This window comes from Myotis davidii, unplaced genomic scaffold, assembly GCF_000327345.1.
Source record: "Myotis davidii unplaced genomic scaffold, ASM32734v1 scaffold89, whole genome shotgun sequence".
Taxonomy (NCBI): domain Eukaryota; kingdom Metazoa; phylum Chordata; class Mammalia; order Chiroptera; family Vespertilionidae; genus Myotis; species Myotis davidii.
The window spans coordinates 3831123-3845061 of NW_006300372.1; positions in this window are offsets into that span (position 1 = coordinate 3831123).

Sequence of the window (13939 nt, forward strand, 5' to 3'; positions counted from 1 at the left end):
AGTCAAAAATACCGCCCCCCCCACCCCACGCGTAAGTGCCTACAGCATGCCTGGCTGACACAAGAGTCACCAAGGAGGGATGGGGGGGAAAGAGGGAGAGCTTATTCACAGTGAAGCAGACGATGCTCTACAGAGAACACGAAGAGCTGTGCGTGGCTGTGTGGGAGGCGAGGGGCAGAGGAAAGGGGGGAGGCTGCTCAGAGCCCCTGCTTACGCTGTGATGGGAGTCATGTGTGACAGCACCGGAAAAGAAAAGAAGGAAAATAAACTCACAGTGCGCGTGTCTGTCATGCTGGATGAGCAATAGAGATCATAAGAACTCTCAAGACTGGGCTGTCGTTAGATGAAGAATTAAAAAGCTTATTATTAGGGGAAATTGATGCTGTGTGAAACCAGAGCTTGTAGAACAAAGGGAATCTGACATCTTGTGAGGCTGGGGAAGCGTGTTTCATTCATGATCAGTTACAGACCTTGGGGTCTTTTGTTTCCTTGTCCCATTTTCATACCCGGGCCCAAGGTTGAACCCTGAGCAGAGAGTCTAAGAAAAAGCCTTTGAAGGGAGGTGCTGCGGGGAGTGGGGAGGATTTCTTGTCACAGAAATACACATGATCTGTATTTTGAAGTGCTTTATTTGAACTGCTTAGAAAATACTTCAGAGGCACGTCTGTACAATCTCATCATAAAATCTGCCTTTTTCTCCAAGGAGGCAGTTCAGGGGTGGAGAAGGGCATGGATGTAGCTATCAGGCCTGGATTCAAACAAAGTTCAGATTAAGGTGACTGTGTTACCTTGGGGAAATCCCTTAAATCCTTCGAGCCTCAGTTTCTTCACCTGTAAAATGGGGTCAAGCTTATGACTGACCTTATAGAGTTGTGAGAAATAAGACACAGCACAGGTGGGGTGGCATAGAGCAAGCCCTCAGAGAAAGGGCGGTGTCCTCATTGGTGTCAGTTGTCACTGTTCCTAAGGTTATGGGAGCAACAGTGGAAACCAACAACCAACCAAGAAGTTCCCTGGCTCAGGATCATAATAGCATTCAGAAAAAACATAGATTACATGTTTTGACACTAATAACAGAAGCCATCACGGATTAATTTGGTAAGTTCCCTGTCCTTTTGAAAATGCTATCATTTCTAGGGCCAGAAGTGCCAAGGGTCCACATCTCCTGTAAGACAGAATGATATTGTTGTGTCAAGATTGACAAATTCTCCACCGAATTTGCCCATTGCCCCCACCCCACCCCATCACCAGCAACCAACTCCCAAGTTTCCTTTCTTGCCCATGGTTTATCCCCAAAGCACAAATGGCTCAGGAAGGAAAGCAATTCTTACTGTTCTTTCTCATGTTTTCTAGACCCACAAATGTGTGTTTCCATGTTCCAGTCACCCCAGAGCTGTGGATGTTTTACAAACAACAAACCCGCACAGCCTCCCACTCACTCTGAATCCTTCCGTAAACCCAAACAGAATCCCCACTGTGTGGCAGGCCCTATGCTGGGAGCTGAACATCCAAGAGAAGAGAACACGGTCTTTGAGCTAGAAGCTCACGGTGTGGATGGCAGACGGAGGTAAAGGACCACTTCAGTGGAGAGAAGAGGGGCTCCTGTCACATCCTCAGGATTGGCCCAATGACGCTTTCTAATCAGATTACTGGGCCAGCCTCCAGAGCAGGTAGTGAACTCCCAGGGAAACCCCCAAATACACCCCTCCCTTCACCTGTCTCCATGCCTGTCTCTCATTAGTCTTCATTTTGAAATAAGGGACCATCCCTTGGTTGAATGCCAGTAGTCCTAGGAGACATGTGTCATCATTAAACATGCCCAAACCACTTTCCTAACAGAACTTTACAGTTTATAAAACATTTCTCCGTTTATTATCTGGTGATAGGGCAGGCAGTTTTGTCCCTGCTTTAAATATGAGAAAGTTAAAAAATCAGCCTGTGGCCTCGAAGCTCAAAGGTCACAGAGCTGGGACTTGATTGAACGCAGGTCTTTGGAGTCCAAGTCTGGAGCTCAGCGAAACCAGCCAGCATCATCACTACCTTTTAGTACCTAAGGCTTAAGTTACTTTCTTATCAAAAGTAGATATTTAGAGGTTCTGTTGGAGAAAGACTTCAGCATAGTGTTAACCTTCTACTCTGCCTTCTTCAGAAAGTCCCATGGAAGAAGGGGCTGAGAGTTTTCATGTCCTTCGAGACTCGAAGCAGAGACTGCCTGTTCCATGAGCAGGGGCGATGGTCAGGGTGTCAGGAAACAGCCAGTAATAACGGCCAGTTCCTGGGTGCTTACCATGTGCCCGGCAGCTACATCACCTAGGCCTCCTGGCTCCCACCCGTGTCACTGCAGACCCTCCCACTCCCATTATTCAGGGATTTCTCTCCATGAAGAGGGATAACCTCAGGAAAAAGCCTTCTCTCTCATGTTCTTCATTAAGATGTACTACCCGCCCACAAGTCCCCGTGGGAATTACCTTGTCACCTCCATGGATGCTGTGGCTGTGTTCAAACACTGCTTCCCTGCCCAGGATGGGAAGGGACCTCAAACCCCCCGACACCGTGCGTAAACCCTTCCCCAACTCTGCATTTCTTTGGTCTCCTTGGCCTCTGAGCCACTGAGTGTCCCACATCACCTGGGGTGAACAGGTCCTTCCGCTTATGGCTCTAACCTCTGCCCCACAGGGGCTGAGAATCACTTCTTGGAATCAAGCAGGGTCAGACTCCTCATACACCTTCCACTGTCCCTGTGTCCCCATTTCATTCCCAGGCCCCATGCAACAGGCTCAATCCTTCCCTTTCAGTCCAAAGCCATAAATACTAATTGAGGAAGTGGAGAATCTAGGCCCCACGATCCAACTGATCACTGCTGGGCAGTTCTGGAAAAATGACAGCTCATACGGGAGGCCATACGGGAGAAGGTTCTAACCCTAAAGTCTTAAAAAGTCCCCCATGATAACAATAGCTGTCATTGTGTCCTCACATGCTTATCTAATTAGGCCTCACAAAATCTCTTTGGAATAGTACTCTTACTGCCCTCAATTTAGATAAGAGATTGGGAGTTTAGAAGGTCATGGGCTGAGGTCACACTCTCCGTGATAGGCAGTGAGGAGATGGGCCCCATCTCTCTGACCCCAGAACCTGAACTCTTAATCCTAATGCAACACTGAGTCCCACCCCTGGCTGTGTTCAAAGGGTAACATTTCTTGTGACTCAGTTGCTCTGAGAAACAATATCAATGGTGAGTTTAAGTATTGGGTGTGTGGGTGGGAGGGAGAAGGAGAAGGTGTTAATTTTCCATCTGCAATTCAGACTGCTCATTAAGTGACAGAGGTGTCACCCACCAGGCCCCTTATCTTTGCCATCCACCTTCTAAAGAGTCAGGGCCTATGATTTCCTCAGAGGGAAGAGCCATCCTTTACACACTTAAAACCCCTGGGGACAATGGGACTTCTACAAGTCACCAAAGGAGCATCTGGCCTATGGAAGTCTCCTGTCATTTCCCCCAATTTCCCCAAAACATGCCCTCAACATCTGATAGAGTATTGTGTGATAGGAGAACATTCCAGAAATTGGTTTTTTTAATTCAAACATGCTTCAAGGGGGCCAGGCTGATACAACTGTATAGGGACCTGATCTGTCTGGGCCCCTCATTCCCGTGTCTGGGTCACACAGATGTCCTCAGCAGTAATGGCTTGTGGATTCTAACCCCCTAGAACACTGAATTCCTCCTGAGCCTCACTGTTTATATTAGTTCTACATAAATTGAAAATTAAGCAATTATTTGACATAGCCGAAGTCAGAGCCCTAAAGTTAGGATGATAGCCAGGTGGTGGTGGTAACTATAATGTTATCTTTGCCCCGAAAGACAAGGGCACTAGTAGCTCACATCCATCAGGTGTTCCCTGTGTGCCAGGCACTGGGACCACTGTATCAGCAGCGCCTGGAATTGGTTAGAAATGCAAAATCGCAGGCCCCATCTTACACTTACTAAAGCAGGGCCCCTGAGGTTGGACTCCAGCAATCTGTTTGAACAAGCTGTCTGGGTGATGCTGGGGCATTCTCAAGTTTGAGAACCCTGCCTTCCTTCACTGAATCCTCACAGTGCCTGTGGGAGGTACAGGAATTATTAGGCAATGCTGCTCCCATTTTACAGAGAAGCAACCCAAGTCTCGAGAATAATGAGTCACCTGTCCAAAGCCAGTAGTAACCCCAGGTTTGGAATGCAGGTCATTCTGCTACTCAAGTCACCGCTTCTCTTAACATGTGCTTCTTTACTGGTGAAAAGGAAGCCTGAGATTCAGGGAGACAAATGGCTATTCCCCTGGAAACCAATTAAAGGTAGCTTCAGTCCAGGGTCAAGAAAGAAATTAACATCTATTGCACATCAGTTCTGTGCAAGTCACTCTACATAACCATCTTATCTCCTTTAATTCTCACCAAAGCCCACGCCAAGTAGACATCCGAAAATCAGATCTGGTAGGGTAAGCAACTTGTCCAGTCTCTCACAGCTAAGTACATGGCAGCATAAAATTTGAATTCTTCTCTAAATTCCTCACCGCATATACACGTGTCCTCGTAGCAAAAAGACCAGAAAACCAGGGATGAATGGATAGCAGCAGCAAATGAGGTCATCTGCTCCAGGGGTGAAAAACGACCTCGACAGCAATTGTGGGGCTTTCACAGCCTCACTAGTCACCCCAGTCGGCTCCTCCCTCCCCACCCTTCTTCCTCTCTCAAAAACCACCAACTTTTCCCTTTTCCTTGGAAGACAGGGAAGTCAAGTTCTTACCAAACTGAACATGTTCAGTCTCTTCCCATTAATTGAGTATTCACCTACTTTTTCGGGGAAACAAGGCCCTTGTGGGTAATGATACCAGGAAGGGGATGGATTGCCAGTTGGAACCCTAGCAATATTCACTGAGGATTACCATAATGTTATGGATGCCTTTAACCAACTCCCCACACAGAACACAAACACACCCTCGAAACTGGCTTGGAATTTACCAGCAACCTTCCAAGTCCATGGCTTAATTAACTTGCCCGCTGTGTATGGCATTGTCATGAAATATCTCTAAAATCAAGCAATGTGGGAAAGTATAAAACCTGAATATGTTTTAATAGTAACTAGAGTTTGTCAGCCATCATTCTGTAGTTTTTTAAAAATAAGTTGCTGCTTCTTTCCACTTAAAAATACAGCATTCCCCCCCCACACTTTGTTAATAGAATCAATAAATTATAAAATGAAAACTCTGGATGAAAATATTTGTTTACATAAATATATAAAACAGCCCCAAAACTCCTTAGCTTAAAACCTGCTGTTGCCCTGGCCAGTTTGGCTCAGTACATAGAGCATTGGCCTACAGACCAGAGTCCCAGGTTCAATTCCAGTCAAAGGCACATACTTTGGTTGCAGGCTCCTCCCTGGCCCGGGGCCCTGGTTGGGGCTCATGCAGGAGGCAACCAATTGATGTGTTTCTCTGACATCGATGTTTCTCTCTGTCTTTCCCGCTCTCTTCCATTCTCGGTAAAAATGGAATAATATCCTCCGTTGAGGATTAACAACAACAAAAACTGTTGTTGTTGACACTCAGGCTCTTTGAGGACGGAGCCCAGGTACCCCTGCCTGCTCTACCAAGCACCTGTGGTCAGGTGGCGGCCTGCACTCCAGCCCCAACGCCTGCCCCTCCCTGCCACACACACTCAGCGTCCAGGCTCTGCAGAGTACAGACAGTTCCCAGGAAGTCCCAGGTCCTCTCCCGCCTTCATTCCTTTCTTTGCACCCGTGTGTCTCTCAGCCTGGAATTCCCCCTCCATTTCTTTACCAGGCTAACTCCTCCTGATCCCTCAAAACTCACCTCCTCAGGAAGTCTTCCCTGACTTCTGGTGGGGTCTCCCGAGGCACCGTGTGCGGGTCTCATCACACTCCTTTTCACACTATTTTGTGAAAGTCTGTTTACTTGGGTCACCTCCAAAGCCAGGAACGCACTGAACGTATCTGTGTCATCAGGGTCTAACACAGGACCAGGCACACAGTAAGCACTCAAAACACCGCTGCTGCATGAGTGAATAAAGGAATGATGATCACGTATTCACTTTCCCACAAGCTCAGGGTACACCATGGAAATGAGATATATGATAGTTCTTTCTCAACACCCTTCAAATGTTGCTTCCAGTCCGGCCCATATGCTCAATTGGTTGGAGCATCCTCCCGCACACGGAAAGGTCATGGGTTCGGTTCTCGGTAAGGCCACGTATGATATCCTGTCAGGACGGGTGTGGGAGGCAACTGATCATGTTTCACTTTCACATCCATGTTTCTCTCTCCATCTCTCTCTTCCTTCCTCTCTCTCTAAAATCAATAAAAGCATGTCTTCAGGTGAGGATTAGAAAAATAATAAAATATAATACTGCTTCCTTTCCCCAGGGACTCATATGATCCAACATGGCCAGAAATATCTCCAGGCTGCAGAAACCCTAATCCAAAACATCATCTACATGAGCCCATGGTGTTCACCAAACTCACGGTTCTTGAGATGAGTAACAACCAGGCCCAAATCCTGAAACCAGGTCCAGTCTAAATGGGCAGGAAATTCACTTGGTTCACACCTTCCTAGCATAAGGCCAGTGCAAGTAGGTTTGGGGTTTTTTTAATTATAAAAGCAGTGGACAGAAAGCCCTTCTGCTCTTAAGCTGACGGGAGGTGGGGAGGGAGGCGGCTGCATCGTTAGTTCCAGAGTCACCTGAACCCCGAAGATGGGCAGCCCAGCACCCTGCGTGCTCCAGTCCTCCACACCGGACCATGGAACCCCAAAGCCGCGGAACCTACCCTGCTCGGTGTTGCAGGGGAGCTGCAGGCACTTCCGCCTGCGCAGATTTTCAGCATTTTCCAGGCCCCGGGCTAGGCCAGCGGTGCCCACACTCCAGAGAGGATAAAATCGCGTGCCAACTTAAAGAGGAAGTTCCGGTTCACTCTGAACGGAAAAAAAAATGTGTGTGGCCCAAGTATGGAGCGCAGACTCCCACGGGAGACACAAGACCCACGAGTCTGTGACCTCAGGAGCTGGGGACCTTCCTGCTCTGGATACCTCTCAGACACCGATGCCCAGAAAACATTCTGGATAAGTTACTCAGTGACACGGTCTTGGCCCCATCCCAGATGGGGGCCCTCGAGCCTGGCTGTGGCCCCTGAGCACCCCTTCAGCTTTTGCTGAGCCCCAACTTAGACACCCCTGCTCCCTGTGCAAACTAGGAGCTCCCTGATCACCCACTGAGGTGCTGGGGAAGGTTAAGGGCCAGCCCGGGTGGGAGATGCCAGGGCTGCGCTCTGGGTCCCCTTACAGTCTCTCAATCTCCCCCTTCACATCGCTGCTGCAGCTGCAGGGACAGGGAGGCTGGGGTGACTGCCTTTTACCGGGGCCACCAAGTATTCCAGCAGAGTGTCTGCCGAGTGGGGTCAGAATCAGGGTGCAGGACAACGCCCAGGGCATGACAGTGCTTTCCGGGGTGTAAGGTACGGGAGGGGCGGTGTGGGACTAGCTGTGGAGGGAGGGGCAGTGGCTCTGAGCCCAGGGTTGGAACACTGCTGCAGGGACTGGTCTTGGTCATGGGCGAGGAGTTCCTCCCTGACTGTGGTCATGGGCCCCATGGTGAGGTCACCAAGGACAAGAAAGGAGTTGGGTTGCACTGGGGCCCTCGGTGGCAGATCTGATCATCTTCGCCAAAGGAAGTGATAGTAACCATGCTACACCCTCTGGGGGAGTCGTGGCCCCAGGACCAGCGGTGGATCAAGTGGCTCTTGACAATCAAGATTGTTCCCATGTGCAGGGCCCTGCTGACTGGCCGATTAGGGGTGCCTCCTCACTGGACAGTGTGGATGTGTACATTTCCAACAGTCACCCACTGTCCTTCACCTGGGACCGGTAACAGGCCAACCTCCAGGACCTGGTCCACGATGTGGATTTCCAGATCACTCGCCCTCATTCCTCATGGGTGCAGGCCCCTCACCTCTCACCTCACCGCCACCAATAAACTGGTATGTGCCACAGTCAAGAGAACAGCAACCTCAAACATAAACCAATGTACAGTATAGACAAGTGATGGCGAACCTTTTGAGCTCGGCGTGTCAGCATTTTGAAAAACCCTAACTTCACTCTGGTGCCGTGTCACGTATAGAAATTTTTTGATATTTGCAACCATAGTAAAACAAAGACTTATATTTTTGATATTTATTTTATATATTTAAATGCCATTTAACAAAGAAAAATCAACCAAAAAAATGAGTTCGCGTGTCACTTCTGACACGTATGTCATAGGCTTGCCATCACTGGTATAGACACTGTAAGACCACACTCTGATATTGGCCATAATATGATTCTCCAGAGATAGCTACTGCTAAGCATATTGATATGCAATGAGCCTGCAAGACAAGTCCAGTTCATAGATGAACAAATAAATACATTTTTAAAAATATTTTTATTAGTTGCCACAAAATAAAGATCAAACGATTCATATAAGAAATATTTTCATGAGCTTTGAAGGTGACACACAAGTAAATAGACTATCACAAAGGAGCATAAAAAATATTGTGATTTACAGCTTTTCTTGGAAAATCCAAAGATCTGCCACCCCATGAGCAATGATGAGCTGAAGCTGAGTGATTGATGCCAGTTGCTGTCACATAGGGTGTTCTCTCAAGGTTGTCATAGTCCCTACCTGACCCAGTTATAAAACCAGTCTGGTCCCCACATGCACTTGAGTTGGCAATCATTGATGTCTATTCTTACAAATCCCTTCCATGGGTATTATCAGCACTGCCTACAATCTCCTCTTTTCCATTATATCCATGTTAATACATACAACTATACCTATGTATTCCTCTGTATGACTACATTATGGTATATATAAAACCAATCCCTTTCTGATGGATATTTAGGTTAGCTTCGTTTATGTTCAATTACAAACAATATAACAGTAAAAGCCCTTATATATACTTCGTGTGCATTCCTCTCACAGACTAAATGTGAAAGTACTGAGTAAATGGGAATATACATTTAATATTTCAATAGACAATGCTAGTGTTGGTTAAGAGCCCAAGTCATTTTTAGCCCTAACTAAGGGGCAAGGAGTGGATTGAGGTTGGAGCGTGGCATCAATAAATCAACTGTCCATTATTTGAGCCCTCTTCTCTAACAGCCATACTCCTATCCTCCTAGTCCACCCATAGCTGATTACCACAAAGATAACATTGCAAATGGAAGAGCTAGACCTAGCAGGACAAATATATTTCAGAATTCTAGCTAAAAAATTAACTCAGTCATAAATTTGATACGAAAACAAAATGAGATAACAATTCCAGTTATATTTATGGGATTCTCCTTTTGTTATTAAAAAACAAAGGAATTTTATCTAAATTTATTGACTAGTCTTTCTTTAGTTTTTTGGCATTTCTTGTTATTTTATACTCCCTCCCTTTCTCTTCCAGGTATATTTTTCTTTCTGTTTCTTGTAAATTAACCTGATGTTACTGTGTGAAGGCTGCTTATGTTTCTGAGGTTTGGGTTCTACTGAATGGAACTAAAGATGAAAATCTGGGATCAAAATTGCAATAAGGTATTGAGTAAAATAGACTCCTGTTTATATAATAAATGCAGCAAATGATTAAGAGTGTAGGCTGCTTTGGCTTAAGTCCTGACTTCTCCAGGCACTAGCTGGAGCAAAACATAACCTCTCTAAGCGTCTATCTCCTCATCTGTTAAAATGAGGGTAATAATAAGGTTATAGTTCTTTTCACAGAGTATGACACAAAATAAAGTTAATTGCTGTTACTTTTTCTAACATAATAGCCAACCCTACCCACTCTTAAAGTTCTACAGGATGCTGCAATGCCCAAGACCACATAAACCTCTGGGCAGCTAGTCTGTGAGTTGGTAGTTATAAAATGGCCGAATCAGAATGAATAAGTCCTTCAGGAAAAGAAGCCAGGAGTTGGGCTCAGTTTTAAACTGTACTTTAGATGCAATACAATCTGTATAAATAAAAGCCTAAGCGATCAGCTGACTGGTCAACCAGCCAACCGGCTGGTAGCTATGATGTGCACTAACCACCAGGGGGCAGATGCTCAATGCAGGAGCTTCCAAGTGACAGCAACTTTGCAGAGTGCCCTCTCACACTCAGGGACCCCTCAGGGGATGTCGGACTGCTGGTTTCAGCCTGATCTCCGCAGGCCAGGCCGAGGAACCCCACCTACTGGAGGGACACCAGTCACTCCACAGATGACCTTTGAGCCTTGGTGCTGCCCCAGATGCAGCTGGCCAGGGAGGGACTGTGAGAGGTTGGCTCAAGGGCATGTCTGGCACGTCTCACCCAGTCCCGCCCCACCGGCCACCTTCTAATCAATGTGCATGAATCCATGCACCAGGCCTCTAGTAGATAATAAGAGGCCTGGTAGAAGCTTCTGGCTAACCTTTACTGAGCACTTACTCTGTGTCACAGTCTTCGAATAATTTTATATGCACCTTCTCAGTGTAGGCTCACAATAATCCTATGGAGTAAGTGCTATTACTAGTATTATCATTCCCATTTTACAGATGAACAAGTACAGAGTGTCTCATCAACTTGATCTAGGTCATACTCTTATTTGCTAAAATGGCACAGACCTTCTGACCCCAGAGCTTATGGTCTCAACCACTATGGTAGTTTAGAAACAATGGCAGAAAGAGGTCAATTACAGCTAGGACAAAAAGAGAAATTCAGATATTGCCAACACATATCTTTCAAGCAACTTCTATGCACTAGACATTGTTCTAAGTGCTACCAACATGTATTAGAAAGTGTATTCTTTATGGCAAGCCAAGAAGTACATATTACTAGTAGTACTTTCATGGGTGGGATTTAGAGCTATTTAGCACCCACAGTTGCAGTGCTGTTAGTGGTAAAGGTGAGTTTCCAAAGGATGTCCAAAATTCCAAGACCCAAGTTTTCTCCCTAGGAATGCAGTAAGAATTCGAACACAAATGAGTTATCCTCATCACTCAGCAAACATTTATCAAGTACTGTACTTACTTGTGTCAGGCACCAATGAACAACCCAGATAGGCACAGAGATTATGTGGAAGAGAGAGACAATGTATTAGGACAAGTGAGTGAATACATATAACATTATATAATTAATATATAATTAGCACCATTACAGAGCCCCAAAAATGTTCCATTGATTTGACAAATTCATTTACAGTTAGTTTTAGGAAAATAATTCTAATTCCTAAAAATAAAGGAGGAAGACATTTGTTTCTCATGTATTTCATATGATCTTAGAAGACCTACCTATGAAGAGAGACTCCTGGGACTAATCAGGGTATTTAAGGAATTACTGAGTTTTGCAACGTCCCCACCTGTGATCAAAAGTACAAGACTGTGGTTACCAAATAGGCTAGGCAAATTTTCAGCTTTTGCACAGACTTGCCCTGAGTTTAAGAAGAATTAAGGTTGTATCCTGCTCCTGGTTTTGAATCAAAACATTTACTGATTTCATCAGAAAGGACACAGTAAAGAAAGAGGAAGAAGACCGGTTAGGAGAAAAGTGACTGATCACAGCCCTTTTCTTTGGGAAGGCACAGTATCTTTTACGGATTAACATCTACTTATAGCAGTTTCAGAGCTTTGCAACTTAGTTTTCTTTTCAGTGGGTGTATTTTCAATTGTAATGCATAGGCTATTAGTGTTACAGGATATAACTCCTCCTTTGTCAATGTTTTATTCAACCTATAATAAACTATTTTTATCTTTGAAATTTTCTTACACCAATAAGATCTTTATTGTAGAAAAATTCCAAATACACATGAGCTAAGTGAAAAAAAATAAAATCAACTAATAAGTCTAGGGGTCAGAAATAACTGTTGCTAAAATTTTGGCATGCATTTTTCTAGTCTCAATATTATATATCTATGTATCATTCCTAAATAACCTGGGCTCATATAGTTTGTAAGTTTCTATATTCACTTAATTTTGAATGTCACTCATGTTATTAAATATACATCTCCTCTATAATTTTTAATAGGGTATTTATTATACACACACACACACACACACACACACAGTGGGGCTAAAGTGGGTTTACAGTTGTAAGTACACAAAACAGTTTATTCTTATGTTATTATTTATTACTTATTGTATTATTTTCCATATGAACAACTGTAAACCTACTTTTGCCCCACCCTGCATATAACTCACCATTTATTTACCCACTCCCATACTGTTGGACATTAAGGACTTTTCACACTTTTCACTATTGTAAGTAATCATATGAGGAACATACTTGGCTGTATATCTGTTAATTAGTATAAATTTCTAGGAGTGGTGTTTCAGAGTAAGGATATATTTATAAGGCTTTGGTTATACATATATTTTACTGGTTTCTTTTTCTTTTTACTTATTATTTCAAAATAATTACAGACTCACGAGAAGTTGCAAAAATGGTACAGAGATGTCCCTTGCACCTTTCCCCAATCTTTCCTCAATGATAACATTTATAATGCATTATCCTATATAATAAAAGGGCAATATGTAAATAGACCAAACAGCAGAACAACCGGTTGCTATGATGCACACTGAAGACCAGGGGGCAGACATTCAATGCAGAAGCTGCCCCCTGGTGGTCAGTGCACTGCCACAGCGGGCGCGCCTCTCAGCCAGAAGCCAGGTTGACAGTTGGCGAGTGCAGTGGTAGCAGAAGCCTCTCTTGTCTCAGTGGCAGCTTTAAGGATGTCCAACTGCCGGCTTTGGGACATCCATGAGAGCTCCTGGACTGTGAGAGGGTGCAGGCTGAGCTGAGGGACACACCACCCCCTACCCCCAGTGCACAAATGTCGTGCACTGGGCCTCTAATATAATTATAATACATTATAAGTAGAAAATTGACAGTGGCACAATAACCAGACTACAAACATTACTTCGGTTTGACCAGCTGAATTATTTTTTAATATTAATAGGATGATAAGATGCATTCTTACTTTTCTACTTTCCCCTCTCATATTCACTTTAGAACTTCCTTCTAATCTTCTGTAGAGGAGGGAATACAACTGTATTTACTAGACTGCTGTCTTCATTGAAAATCAAAAGAAAGAAATGCAAGTAAGAACCTCTCACCAAAACCTCTCCACCAGTTCTGGAGCAGAAAACGGGTTGGTTCTTCCTTCCTTTTGATTCTTCGCAGACATCCCACTTCCTTTGTGAACAGTTTCCCAAAGCCGGGGGTATCCAAACACAAAATGAAGAACACGGAGTTGCACAATAAGAAAGTTCCTCATTTCTCCTCCACTCCCTTGATTACATCATGGAGAAAGCCTCATCTTAGGACTAGTCTTTAATGCCCTTCTAACATTTGCTAACCATCTCTTTGTAACAAATGGCTTAGGCCTCGAGTTCAGGTCTAAGCAGGTAGTAGAATTTAACTAGAATTCAATAGCATTTTACTATTTTAATTAAGTGTGCATTTACTTTCTGCCCTCAAATTGCAGCAAATTAATCTAGTGTTCTATTTACTGATGCACATCTGCCCAGATACAATTTTGTAAGAACACAATTTATTCATTTATAAACCAATTCAAAATCATTGATTAAGCATCACTGCCTGCCAGTCACTGTGGTAACTATGAGGGACAGAGCAGTGGCAAGACACCTAAGAGCCTTGCTCTCTTAGAGCTTACAGTCTGTTTGGGGGAAACTAAGCATTAAATAAATTACTATAACTTAGTTACTGAATTACAATTGTGACAACTGTTATGAAGGAGAAGGGTTGGATTATAAACTAGTCATGAGAATCAAGAAAGGCTTCCCTGCTCAACTGGCGTGGCTCAGTGGTTGAGTGTCGACCTATAAACCAGGAGGTCACGGTTCAATTCCCGGTCAGGGCACATGCCCGGGTTGCAAGCTCTATCCCCAGTTTGGGG